Genomic DNA, 13797 nt, shown 5'->3' with positions numbered 1-13797 from the left:
CGGCCCATTCTCTGGGAGGATTCTGTCAGCAGTGATCTCAGCTTTTGGATCTGTACCTGCTTGGGTTTGGCTAGTCACTGGGTGACCCAGCGAGATTCCATGATCTGGCTTCTGGAAAGAACCTCTGCTCCTGGGCTTCAGGAAGGGGGCAGGGGCATCATTTGAGATACTGCGGGCGCTAGGAAATAAAAACTCTCCTCAAACTGGCTTAATCCATGAGGACATTGATGTGTCTTTAATAGGAACTCCCACAGGACGCTGGACCCTAGGTCAGTTGACGTGGGACCTTGGCAAGGACGTCAAGCCCCTAGTTCATGTGGCCTTTATTCCCTCTTCCCGCCACAGGAGACTGTGCTATTTTGCCCTTGGCCCGTGAGAAGGCCTGTCTTCCTCACAACCCTATGAACAGAATATGCTGTCAAACATTTGGATGTTCGCCAACCTGATAGGTAATAAAGTAGTATCGTGCTATTTCCATTTTAACTGCTCTTATGAGTGACGTTGGGCATTTTTTCACATGCTCTTGGGCTACTTGGTTTCCCTTTCTCCATGAATGGTGTCTTTACCTACTTTGCTCACTTTTCATCGGGGTTGTTGGCTCTGGATGTAGGCTCCTTCCATCTCGCTGCTCTGGCCAGAACCAAGATGGTGGCAATGGTGCCAGACATCCAGCTGCCTGGAAAATAGGAGGGCTGCTTTCTGTGTGTAGCTAACCTAGTCCCACTTCCCAACCTCTTCTCCATTTCCTGTTTCTTCTACAGACAAGAAGAGCCAAAAACTCACTTTCCCAGTCTGCCTTGCAGCTAGGAGTGGTCGGGTGACCGTCCTGGCCAATGAGATGAAAGTGAGAGAAAGCCAGGGCATTTCTGGGAAATCTTTGATTAGAAAAGGGACAGGTATCAGTCACTGGCAAAGTTCCTTTCCTCCCCTGCCTTACCATGGACATAACGGCCGGAGTGACAGCCTTTTAAACACCGTTAGTGAAAGACAAAGAATCACAGAGATGTTGCTCCTAATATTATTTGAGCCACCAAACCAATGCCAAGAACCAGACTTTTATACTGAACTCATTCTATATCTTCACTCTTAAAAATTTTTTTTAATGTTTATTTATTTTTGAGAAACAGAGAGAGACAGCGTGAGCAGGGGAGGGTCAGAGAGAGAGGGAGACGCAGAATCTGAAGCAGCTCCAGGCTCTGAGCTGTCAGCACAGAGCCCAACGCGGGGCTCGAATGCACAAGCGTGAGATCATGACCTGAGCCGAATCCGGACGCTCAACTGACTGAGCCACTCAGGCGCCCCTATATCTTCACTCTTAAGCTGCCGTTTGTCAGTGTGTGTGGCAGGGGTGGGGGTGGGGTGGGTTCCGTTACCTGCTGATAAAAACATTTCTAACTGATACTCTGTGGCTTTCTTTTAGCGAGAAAACGGCCCAGTCCTCCCCGGACTTCTCAGGATAGTTGTCAGGCTGGGTCACAGGCCCTTTTCTGAACCAACTGCCCTCGAGGGGAACAGAATTCCCCTTAGGCCAGTGGGGTGACTCGGGGTATGGGGGTCAACTTTCCCTGAGACAAATGGGTGCAAGGAAGAAAAGTGGTCGGTGTAGGGGGGAGTTGTGGTACTTTTAGAAAGAAAGAGGTGAGAGGCGCCTGGGCGGCTCAGTTGGTTGAGCATCTGACTCTGGAATTAAGCCCCACATGGGGCTCCACACTGTTAACAAGCGTTGCTTAAAGAGCCTCTCTCTCTGCCCCTCTCCCCTGCTCATGCTTTCTCTCTATATAAAATAAAATAATAAAATAAAATAAAATAATAAAATAAATAAAATAAAATAAAAGGGGCATCCAACTCTTGGTTTTGGCTCAGGTCATGATCTGACACTCGTGAGTTCCAGCCCTGTGTCGGGCTCCACACCAGCAGTGCAGATCCTGCTGGGATTCTCTGTCTCCCTCTCCCTGGCTCACACTCTCCCTATTTTGCTGTCTCAAAAATAAAAAAATAGGGGCACCTGGGTGGCTCAGTCAGGTAAGCCTCCGACTTTGACTCAGGTCAGATCTCACCTTCGTGGGTTCGAGCCCCATGTCAGGCTCTGCGCTGACAGCTCAGAGCCTGGAGCCTGCTTCCGGTTCTGTGTCTCCTTCTCTCTCTGCCCTTCCCCCTCTCATGCTCTGTCTTTCTCTGTCTCAATAATAAATAAAACATTAAAAATTAAAAAATTAACATTAAAAAATAATAAGAAAAGAAAAGAAGAAAGGAAGAGGTGAGAAATGGCCGTGGGGGGAGCCAGCCAGCAGGGTGCCCCGCAGTGACGGAGTGAGGGCCCGGGGATGTGATCTGTGCGTCGCCGGCGTGTTCCGGGGGCCCAGTCACGCTGCCCTAGTGCCCTGCTGGAGTCCACCTGTGGGCGGAGGTCGCCACGGACCCGACCTGAGGGGCAACGGGCGCATCAACCCCACAAGCGGACAGTTACAAGAGCTGCCTTCTCTCGATGAGGTCTGAGAACGAGGTCTTTTCCATTTAAGATAGAAACAAAGTTGCTTTAATGAATGAATAGATGGCCCCCAAGTACAACTCCGTGAGGCAGGCGTATATTTTTCCTGTTTCCACTCCTTACCTAGTCCCTGGTGACCGATAAGGCACGTAGAACAGGACAGAACCTTCCCGTGGAGACGCCGGGTCCGCTGTGGTGCCATCTGACCTGGCTGTACTAACGGCTGCTCCGGATGCCCCCATCCCCACTACTGGGTCACAAGCCGACCCTGACCTGGAGCCCGTGAACCCACTCTGGTTCCCAGGGCCTCCCCGCCCCCTGCTTTATCCTTGCTCAGCCCTCTGGCCCAAAGTCTGAAGTCTCTGCTTCCTTCCTTTTCAAAAAGGTGAGAATGGCCTTTTTGGCCCTCGTCAACCTTTTACCTTGTTTCCCCCACGCCGGCAGGGACTCAGCATCTGTCCCGCAGGAGCTGGGATCTAATCGGTCCAGACCGAAGGACCGGATTTCAAGCAGCAGGAGCGCATCTGCAAATGTGTCAGGCTCCTCGAGCGGCTGGAGAGCCGCTCCTCCCGGCCACCCCCTGCCATCTCTCCCGGTCCCCTGGCCCGCCCGGTCCCTGCCTCGGTGCCCGGGGCAGCGGGCTCCGCTCTCTCCTCCTCCTGCTCTGAAAGGAGCTCAGGGTTCCCTTCGATTGTCCCCATCAGCAGGTCTATTCCAGGTCTTCATTTCCCCGTTATCCAAAGTAACACAAGCTCATTAAAGAAAATGCAGAAAATCCAACCAAGGGGGAAGATGAAGTGAGAAAAACAACTTCAAGCCCCATTGCCTCCCCTGGAGCCCGGTTAGTATGTCGGAAGCCACGCTGGTGGGTGTCTTTTACTTAAAAAGTGCCCCCTTTTTAGAATTTCTTAACACAACTAAGGGTGAGAGACGAGAGCAAGAGAAGAGAGGAAGGGAGAACTAAAAAATCAACCATAAAACAAGTAACAAAATGGCAATACATACATCACTATAGAATTTCCAATTATTAAAAAAAATTTTTTAACGTTTATTTTTGAGAGAGACAGAGTGTGAGTGGGGGAGGGGCAGAGAGAGAGGGAGACACAGAATCTGAAGCAGCTCCAGGCTCTGAGCTGTCAGCACAGAGCCCACCGGAGGGCTCGAACTCATGGACCGCGAGATCATGACCTGAGCCGAAGTGGGACGCTTAACCCACTAAGCCCCCTAGGCGCCCCTGGAATGTCCTCTTAAATCTGAGCTCTAATTGTTCACATTTTGTGGAGCCTTCAACAAAACAATTCTTGAGTCAGCGGGAAGGTGCACAAAGACTTAATTCACAGCACAAGGGGTGTGCTCCCTAGGACGCCGGCAGGAACAGGCAGAGGGATGTGGGGACAAGGATGTTCCTGGAGGCAGCTTGTGTAAGCACAGAAGAGGTTTGAATGGACACAACCCTATTATTACATTAACATTACAGGTGTTCTTTGGGGAGGAGGTGATGGAAGTGGAGAAAGAGGATGATTTGTGCAGAAATTCTTTTGTTAATTTCTCCATTTTTGAAGTTTCTAAATTTTCTACGGGGAACATGTGTTATTAAAAATTTTTTTAATATTTATTTTTGAGAGAGAGAGACAGAGAGACAGAGAGACAGAACACGAACAGGGGAGGGGCAGAGAGAGAGGGAGACACAGAATCCAAAGCAGGCTTCAGGCTCTGAGCTGTCAGCACGGAGCCCGACTTGGGGCTTGAACCCATGAACCATGAGATCATGACCTGAACGGAAGTCAGTCGCTCATCCGACTGTCACCCAGGTGCCCCTCTATGTTATTTTTATAATCACAAAAATGTTAACATATGTGTTATGGGCTGAACTGTGTGACCCCAAATTCATATGCTGAAGTTCTAACCCCCAAGACCTCAATGTGACTGTATTTGGAGATAGGGTTTTTAAAGAGGTGATTCAATGAACATGAGGACATTTGGGTCTGTGCTAATCCAGTATGTCTGATGTCCTTATCAGAGGAGATCAGGACATGGACACACAGACAGAAGACCATGTGGAGACACAGAAAGAAGACAACCATCTGCAAGCTAAGAAGGACCCTGTGGACACCTTGATCTTGGACTTCCAGAGTCCAGAACGGTAAGAAAATAAATGTCCACTGTCCAAACCACCCAATCTATGGTTCTTTGTTTCGCAGCCTGGCAAACGAAAACACCGTGTGATGAAAGAGACACGAGGCAAGCAGATACAAGCTCTTGGTATTTCAAGTTTTCACACTGAAACGTTTTGCTGGTCATGAAAAACCTGGGGGTTAGGGAACTAATTTGTAGGCCCCCAGCCTGCTTTTTGTGGCTAGAATTTGAGCACCAGCCTGCTGGGCAGGGGACAAGGAGAGGATGCAGCGGGGCAAGGGCCAGGCCTCTTTGGTGTAAGGCACCGCGGGCCGCCGCTTACACACGGGGGAAGGACCAAGGGGGAGTCAGACGTCGTGGTGCTTGGCCAGAAACGTCTGCAAAGGAGCAGACAGTGCAGTGTCTGATCGGATGGCCACACGGGCCCAGCACGGGCTCCGGGTGTGTCCTGGGCCCCTTGCAAATGCAATGAAAATAAGCAACCTCCCCCACGAAGATGCACACCCATTCGGGGCTTTGTGTCCTTACCACTCCTGACTTTTATGGACCCGAACTTAACAACCTCTGCTCTAGTTGGAAACATAAAGACTTGATTTACTGGGCTGTTCAGGCCGGACTCTTGCAGTGCAAATGCTGTGCCCCCAGGAAGGTAAAAGCGCAGTCAGGTCTAACCTGGGAGAAGCCAGGAACCCGCACAAACATGTCCACGAAGCAGGGGGGTGAAGGCTCTGCACGGCTCTGAACGGGACTTTGCTGAGGGCAGAGGCCGGATGGAGGAGCTGAGCAAGCATCCTGTTGGGGCTCCTGGGCGGCTCAGTCCCTAAAGCACGCAGCTCTTAACCTCGAGGTTGTGAGCTCAAGCCCCACGTTGGGCACAGTCTCCTTAAAAAAATAAAATAAGATGCTGGTGGAAGAAAATGGTGCAAACACCTTTTTTCCTTCCCAGTCTGAGCTACGGGGTCATTATTCCTTTGAACTTTTCATGTTTTTATTTCTTTTTTTAATGTTTATTTATTTTGAGAGGGAGAGAGTGCAGGGGAGGACTAGAGAGAGGGAGACACAGAATCTGAAGCAGGCTCCACGCTCTGAACTCTCAGCACAGAGTCTGATGCAGGGCTTGAATCCATGAACGGGATCATGACCTGAACCAAAGCCAGACGCCCAACCGACTGAGCCCCGAAGGGGCCCTTTCCTTTGGACTTTTCAAAGCAAACCTGACCTTCAGTGTGGGATGCAGATGGCCACACCTCGCGCTTCCTTCTGGGCACTCACTGAAGCATGAGATGGTGCCCACCCAGTTCTCACTCCATGTGGGTTCAAATCCCCGTGGGACCACCTAAAGGGTTCCCCCTGCCTTCAGTTTCTCTTGCATGAAGCAGAGGCTAACTACAGCAGGCAGGACTTTTGTGTAAGCCCCAAGGGGGCAGGGCCGCGTCGTGGTGGCAGCATGGCTTGCCGGTTAGGAGACCAGATTCCGGACCTGCGCTTGGCGGTTTAGACCCTGACTCAGCCATTTGCTTTCTGTGTTTAATTTTTCTCATCTGTAAAATGAGGATAACAAACGCATGGTTATTTATGGAAAACCCGGGGGGCTCAGTCGGTTAAGCGTCTGACTCTTGATTTTAGCTTGGGTCATGATCTTATAGTTTGTGAGTTCGAGCCCCATGTTGCACTGACCCTGCTTGGGACTCTCTCTCTCCCTCTTTCTTTGCCCCTCCCCACTCATGCATGTACAATCTCGCACACGCCTCTCAAAATAAATAAATAAACATCTAAAAAACCCCAAAAGCATGGTTATGGGGATATATAATTAATATATCTAAAGTGCTTACATTTATTTTATTATTCTTTAAAATTTTTATTCAAATTCTAGTTAGTTAACATACAGTGCAACATTGCTTTCAGTCCTTTTTTTAAAATGTTTATTTTTGAGGGAGGGAGGGACAGGGAGAGGGAGAGGGAGAGAAAGAGAGAGATAGATGCAGAAAATGAGTGGAGGAGGGGCAGAGAGAAGGGGAGAGAGGATCTGAAGCAGGCTCTGTGCTGACAACAGACAGCCTGATGCAGGGCTTGAACTCATGAACCGTGAGATCAGGACCTGAGCCGAAGTCGGGCGCTCAACTGACTAAGTCACTCAGGTGTCCCTAAAGTGCTTATATTTAGAATTAATGTGTCTAAACTACTCTGTCCAATAGGACTGCCACCAGCCACATGACCTAGTGTGCATCTGAAGTGTGGCTCGTCCAAACTGAGGTGTGTGCTAAGTGCAAATTTAAGGCAGACTGTAAAGTCTTAATATAGAAAGAGAATGTGAAATATCTCACTAATAATTATATTGGTTACATGGTGAAATAAAATTTTGCATCTATTGGATTAAATAGAATATATTTTGTAATTAATTTCACTATGTATGTTTATTTTTTACTTTATTTGTTTTTTATTTTAAGTTTATTTATTTATTTTGAGAGCGAGAGGAGAGAGAAAATCCCAAGCAGGCTCTGCAGTGTCAGCACTGAGTCTGACACAGGGCTCCAACTCATGAACCTTGAGATAGTGACCTGAGCCCAGGTCAAGAGTCAGATGCTCAACCGACTGAGCCACCCAGGTGCCCTTATTTTCTTACTTTTTAAAATGCAGAGGAGTTTCCCATTTCTCCTTAGACTATCTCCCATGTTACATTTTATTTCCTCTTCCCCCTCCTTTAATTTGGGAGAGGGGTGCCTGGGTGGCTCAGTTGGTTAAGCATCCAACTTCGGCTCAGGTCATGATCTCACGGTTTGTGAGTTTGAGCCCCACGCCAGGCTCTGTGCTGACAGCTCAGAGCCTGGCACCTGCTTCAGATTCTGTGTCTCCCTCGTTTCCTGACCCTTACTCCACTAATACTCTCTCTCTCTCTCTCTAAAAAATAAACAAAACATTTAAAAAACTAATTAACTTGGGAGAGAGCATGCATGATTGTGGGGGGTGGCAGAGAGAGAGAGAGAGAGAGAGAGAGAGAGAGAGAGAGAGAGAGAGAGAGAGAACCTCAAGCAGGTTGTACGCTCAGCTTAGCACAGAGCCCAAGGTGGGGCTGGACCCCACCATCCTGGGATCATGACCTGAGCTGAAATCAAGAGTCAGATACTCAACCAACTGAGCCCCCAGGCACCATTCTGTTTGTTAATGTTCTGTATTTTAATAAATATTCTGTATCTTAATAAGCAAATAAAGTGCAGCTCTTAGAATATTCACGATTATATATGTGGCTTACGTTGTGTGTTTACCGGGAAAGCTGGCGTGTGGGAAGAGTAATCGTAGCCACCATGGGTGCTGAGTGCCTGGCACATGCTAAGTGCTCATCTAATGGCAGCTTTTGTCCTGAAGGCTTGTGGCTGCACCGTCTCTGGGCTCTGTGCGCACATCCACGCCTAGAAATCAGGGTCTGTTCCACCGCCTGCCTTGTCATATTTATTCACCCACAGCAAGAGCTCTTGGACTTGCCTTTCATCTTCCCCACCTCCGAGACCTCTCCTGAGGCATTATGCATGCACACATGCGCACGCACACACACACACACACACACACCACTCTGGGTGCTGTGCAGGGGCAAGCTTTCTCAACATCCCGTCCTCCATCACCTCCTGTCTCCCTCTCCCGGTGGCTTTGGCCCCAAGCACCTCCGTTCCACTGGGGCCACCGTCCCTTGGCTTGGTGATCACTTCTTGCTGTCATCCTTCTCTGTTTTCCCCTCCAGCCGCATATCTGAGGCTTGATCTATGTGGCGCTCACAGATGGAGCGTTGCCGGAAGGGGGCTGTTGGCAGGCTGCCAAGAGGCTGCCCAAAGTGGCCTTTACTCTGACAAATTCCCTCCTGGGACTCCTGGATTGAGCCTCAGCCTGGCAGCTGGGGGAGAGGAGCTCTGAGTCTCAGCTGCGGGCCTGGACGCCTCGATTCCTCAGGAGACCAGCGTGCACACCAGATGGCACTTTTCAATGCATTTAGCAGGGCGAGAACAGTTTTGTTTGGGAAAACATCTCCATGAGCCACTTGGTTGAGGAAGGGGAGGGCGGTGCCAGGGACATGGCTGAAGGGATGTGGTTAACACGAGGGACTAAACGGCTTTACCAGCGTCCTAATGGGAGCTTAGGGAAAAGAGACTCCAAGAAGAGAGAAGACAGGGAAGGCTAGAGAGATGAAATGGAGGGGGTGAGGGCACAAAACAAGATGGCAAGAGCCACTGCCTGGGATGGATTCCAGTGAGAAGTTTCCAGTGGCAGGGACACCGAAGGACACACGGACGTATTTGTTTGTTTCTTTCAGTAGGCTGCACACCCAATGTGGAGATTGAGCTGAGGACACTGAGTCCAAGAGTCACATGCTCTACTGACTGACCCAGCTGGGAGCCCCCAGAGGACTTTTAAAAAAAAACTGTGGGGGCGCCTGAGTGGCTCAGTGGGTTGAGCCTCCAACTTCGGCTCAGGTCAGATCTCACATTCGTGGGTTCGAGCCCCGTGTTGGGCTCTGTGCTGGCAGCTAGCTCAGAGCCTGGAGCCTGTTTCCTGTCTTGTGTCTCCTTCTCTCTCTGCCCCTCCCCCCTCATGCTGTGTGTCTCTCTATCAAAAATAAGTAAAACATTTAAAAAAAAGTTAAAAAAAAAAACTGTGGCAGGGGCACCTGGGTGGCTTCGTCGGTTAAGCATCTGGCTCTTAATGTCCACTCAGGTCATGATCTCACAGTTCATGGATTCGAGTCCCGAGTTGGGCTCTGTGCTTAACAGCCTGGACCCTGCTTGGAATTCTCTCTCTTTCTCTCTACCCCACCCCTGTTCATGCTCTGTCTCAAAATAAATAAACTTTAAAATATTGTGGTAAAATACACATAACAAAATTTACTGTCTTAATCATTTCTGGGTGAGGCTTCAGGGACTTTAGGTATATACCACCATCTTTCTCTAGAACTTTCTTCATCTTCCCAAACTAAAACTCTGTATTCATTAAGCACTAACTCCTCATTTTCTCCCCCCTCCCAGCTCCTAGCAACCACCATCCTACTTTCGGTCGCTATAAATTCGACAATTCTGGGCACATCGTGTAAGTGGAATCATATGGTATCTGTCCCTTGGTATCTGGTTCATTCAATGGAGCACAGTGTCCTGAAGGTTCATCCATAGTGGAGCAGGTGACCGCATTTCCTTCCTCCTGAAGGCTGAACACGATTCCACTGTATGTTGACTGCACCTCTGTCCTCCACTCTTCCGTTGGTAGACACTTTGACGCTTCCGTCTTTTGGCCATTGCGAATAACGCTGCTGCGAACATGCGGTCCAAACATCTCTCTGAGACTCTACTTCGGCTCTTTTAGGTGTTCAACCAGAAGTGCAATTGCCGGATCATACAATAATGCTACTATTTTTAATTTTTGAGGAACCACCATACTGTTTCCCACACTGGCTGCACCATTTCACATTCTTGCCAACAGGACAAGAAGACTCGTTTCTCCACATCCTTGCCAATATTTGTTATTTTCGGGGGGGGGGGTTGGTCTTTTTTTAAAGTAATTTTTTTAAGTTTATTTATTTTGAGAGAGAGAGAGCAAGCGAGCAAGTGTGAGCAGGGGAGGGGCAGAGAGATGAAACGAGAAAGAATCCCAAGCAGGCACCATCAGTGCAAAACCCAATGTGGGGCTTGAACTCATGCACTTTGAGACCATGACCTGAGGTGAAATCAAGAGTTGGACACTTAACTGACTGAGCCACCCAGGCACCCGTCTTCTTCTTTTAATAGTAGCCATTCTAATGAGTATGAAGTGTTATCTCACTGTGGCATTTCCCCAGTGACTATGTTGATAACTTTTTTTTGCTTCTTGGCCACTTATAGATCATCTTTAAGGAGTGAAGGGGAGTGGGAGGCACAGGCTTCCCCTCACAGGATGAGTAAGTCATGGGAATGAAAGGTGCGGCTCAGGGAGTGCAGTCAGTGGAACTGCAGCAGTGTTGTGAGCTGACGGATGATGGCGACACTTGTGGTGAGCATGGCGTCATGTCTAGAGCTACTGAATCACTGTGTTGTACCCCTGAAACTAACAAAATATTGTTATGTTGTGTGTCTATACTCTCTGCCCCACTCCTGTTTGCACTCTGTCTCTCTTTCTCTCAAAAAATAAACATTAAAATAAATTTTAAAAAGAGTTTTATACTTTTATAAAGTTTTATGGCTTTACCTCTCAGGTCTAGGTCTTTGATCCATTTTGAGTTAATTTATGTATATGGTGTGAGGTAAGGGTCCAACTTTTGCATGTGGATATCCAGTTTTCCAGACCCCATTTGTTGAAAAGCCAGTCCTTTCCCCATTGAGTGGTCTTGGTTGGCATCATTGCTGAAGATCATTTGACCACTCACACAAGGGGTCATTTGTGGGCGTTCTATTTTAATCCATCAGCCTATATGTCTGTCTTTATGCCGGTAACATGTTGTTTTGATTACTATAGATTTGTAGTACCTTTTGAAATCAGGAAGTGTGAGACTCCAACTTTGCTCTTCTTTGTCAAGATTGTTTTGGCTATTCAGGGTCCTTTGAGATTTCATATGAATTTTAGGATGGATTTTTCTTTTCCCTACTTTTTAAAAAGTGTTTTTATTTATTTTGAGAGAGAGAGCATGAGCAGGAGAGAAGAGGGAGAGAAAGAATCATTCTCATGAACCCTGGGCCAAAATCAAGAGTCAGATGCTAGCCAACGTCCACTCAGGTCATAATCTCTGGGGTTCATGAGTTTGAGTCCCTCTTTAGGTTCTCCACTGTCAGCATGGAGCCCACTTTGGATCTGGATCTTCTGTCCCCCTTTCTCTCTGCCCCTGCCCTGCTCTCAAGCATGCACACATGTGTGCTCTCTCTCTCTCAAAAATAAATAAACATTTATTATTATTTTTTTATTTTTGAGAGAGAGAGACAGAGCATGAGCAGGAGTGGGGCAGAGAGAGAGAGAGGGAGACACAGAATCTGAAGCAGGCTCCAGGCTCTGAGTTGTCAGTACAGAACCCGACATGGGACACGAACCGATGAACTGTGAGATCATGACCTGAGCCAAAGTTGGATGTTTAACCAACTGAGCCACCCAGGTGCCCCCAAAATAAATAAACATTAGAAAAAAAAAGGTCAGACACTTAACCAACTTAACCACCCAGGTACCCCTTTTCTTTACTTTTTTAAAAACATTTTTTTCAAGTAACGTCTATACCCATCGTAGAGCTCAAACTTGCAAACCTGAGATCAAGAGTCACATGCTCTGAGCCATCCAGGTGCCCCCCAGTATGTTTTCCTTTCTTTCTTTTCTAAGTCTTTATTTATTTATTCTGGGGGAGGGGCAGAGAGAGAATCCCAAGCAGGTTCCACGCTGTCAGCACAGAGCCCACTGTGGGGCTCAAGCTCATGAACCGTGAGATCATGACGTGAACCAAAATCAACAAGAGTTGGACGCTTAACCTGAGCTGCCCAGGCGCCCTGCACTACAGACTTTGAGGCCAGAGTCTGTAATGGTCCATTTCGAACGGCTTGTGCTCCCGCTAGGTGTGCTCCTTTACAGCCCGAGCTGTATCTTGGGTGAGGAGGGGTCTCAGATGCGGCGCTGAGTCTGGGATGGTGCCCAGCGGAGCGAGGCGAAGGGGCCTGGACGTGAGAGGCAGGGTCTGAGGAGGGCAGCAGCGCTCGCTGTGCCCAGAGATCCTGGAAAACAAGGCCTCCGGGACCCTGGGAGCAGCAAGGAGGAAGCTGGGGGTCCCACCGCCTGTGGGGCAGGAGTGGGAGGAGATCATATTAGATCTCAAAGGCCAAAAGGCCAGGGCCCTCACCCCACCCCAGGCAGGAAGGCCGGGCAGTTTGGATCTTGGCGAGAGGCCACAGGAGGCTGTGTACCCCGTGACTCTGGCTGCGGCTGGGTGAGGGACACCCGCCCCTATGACCCTCCCTGAGTAGACACTGCCACCTTCTGGCTCTGTGCTGACCGACCGCCCCACCCCATCCCAAGAAGAGCTTTCTCCAGAACAAGAATCAAGAGACGGAATGAGGTTTCCTTCACCTGCGAGCAATTCTGTTCTCCTGGGGCTGCACCCAGGTCACCTGCGTGAGCGTCTGGCTGGTCCCAACCTTCCACCTCTTGGTCTCCTCCCACAGATGGCTTACACAACCCTCACTACCTCTCCGCAGACAGCTGGATTTGCCTTAATATTCCGTTGATTGGGGGCAGGGCCTCACTGCGGGGGGCCGGGACTTCTCCGTTGTTTCTCTGTCGGATGGTTGTTGTTTTTGCTGGAAATCCCCAGCACCTCCCCTCTATTGTTCCCTCTTAGGCAGGCCCGCCGCCGGGGTCCCAGGTTCCGGAGTTTGTCTCTGCAGTTTGTTACCTCTCTCTCTCTCCCTCCCTACCTCCCTCCCTCCCTATCTCTTACCTGAACTGTGGGCTCTTTCCTCCTGCCCCTCCCCCTCCCTGAGAATTTCTGGGACTTGGCCCAGAGCCCGTGTTCTGATGTCCCAGACCCAGTGCTGAAGCTCAGACTCTCCACCAGCGCGCACTGACGAGGGACCCGCTCGGGACCGTCCAGCTTCCGGTTCCCTGGCTCCGGGAAGCAAATGTGCCTCACCACGTCTATTGGTTTCTTGCCTTCAACAGGACCCCAGGGGCGGCCCCGTTGTTGTCCTGGGGACGATGCCCTTAGTTCCCTCAGATTCGGCAGGTGATGGGGGGATGGGGAGTGGGGAGCTGCTGGAGGGGCTTGTCCCCCACAGGCCCCCCCACCTGCTCCCCTCTCCCTGGGCTCCAAGACCCTCTTAAGCACTCCATGTCTCCCTGCCCCCTTCCCAGCTTTCTCACGGGGCAGACCTAGGTCCTAGGAGGACCTAGGTGGCACCTCCAAGGTTCCCACGGAGATCAGCCTTCTGGACGCCCAGCACTTAACAGCCCGAGGAGGAAGGGCGCCACAGAAAGGTGCAGAGAAGACTCCCCTTTCTTTCCACCCCAGGTGTGGCTGTCAGATACTGTGGAAACAAGGGTGCTCATCCCGAGGTCCCTATGGGGCGTGAAGGGCGTCTTGAGGTTGTCTCTATCCCAGGGGTTTTGATGTGGGGTTCAGAGCCAACGGCCAAGAAAGAATTCTTGAGGGGTCCCTGGTGGCTCAGTAGGTTTGGAGTTCTGGGGTGACGGTG

The 13797-nt window shown here is 49.8% G+C and overlaps 1 long non-coding RNA gene across 2 annotated transcripts in view; it reads right to left on the bottom strand.

The window, feature by feature from the left end:
- Positions 1 to 208: 208 nt before the first annotated feature.
- Positions 209 to 13797, bottom strand: part of LOC115301439 — a 36290-nt gene continuing 22701 nt past the window's right edge. The window contains exons 4-5 of one of the 2 annotated variants that reach the window (XR_003913115.1): positions 567 to 676; positions 209 to 399 (exon numbers count right to left, since the gene is read on the bottom strand). This is a non-coding gene — a long non-coding RNA (uncharacterized LOC115301439). The remainder of the gene's footprint in view (positions 400 to 566; positions 677 to 13797) is intronic. The other variant, XR_003913114.1, reaches the window with a different exon arrangement.

The sequence above is a fragment of the Suricata suricatta genome, chromosome 9 (assembly GCF_006229205.1).
Source record: "Suricata suricatta isolate VVHF042 chromosome 9, meerkat_22Aug2017_6uvM2_HiC, whole genome shotgun sequence".
Taxonomy (NCBI): Eukaryota; Metazoa; Chordata; class Mammalia; order Carnivora; family Herpestidae; genus Suricata; species Suricata suricatta.
Note: the sequence above shows the minus strand (reverse complement) of the source record. Positions and strands in the feature narration are given on the sequence as shown.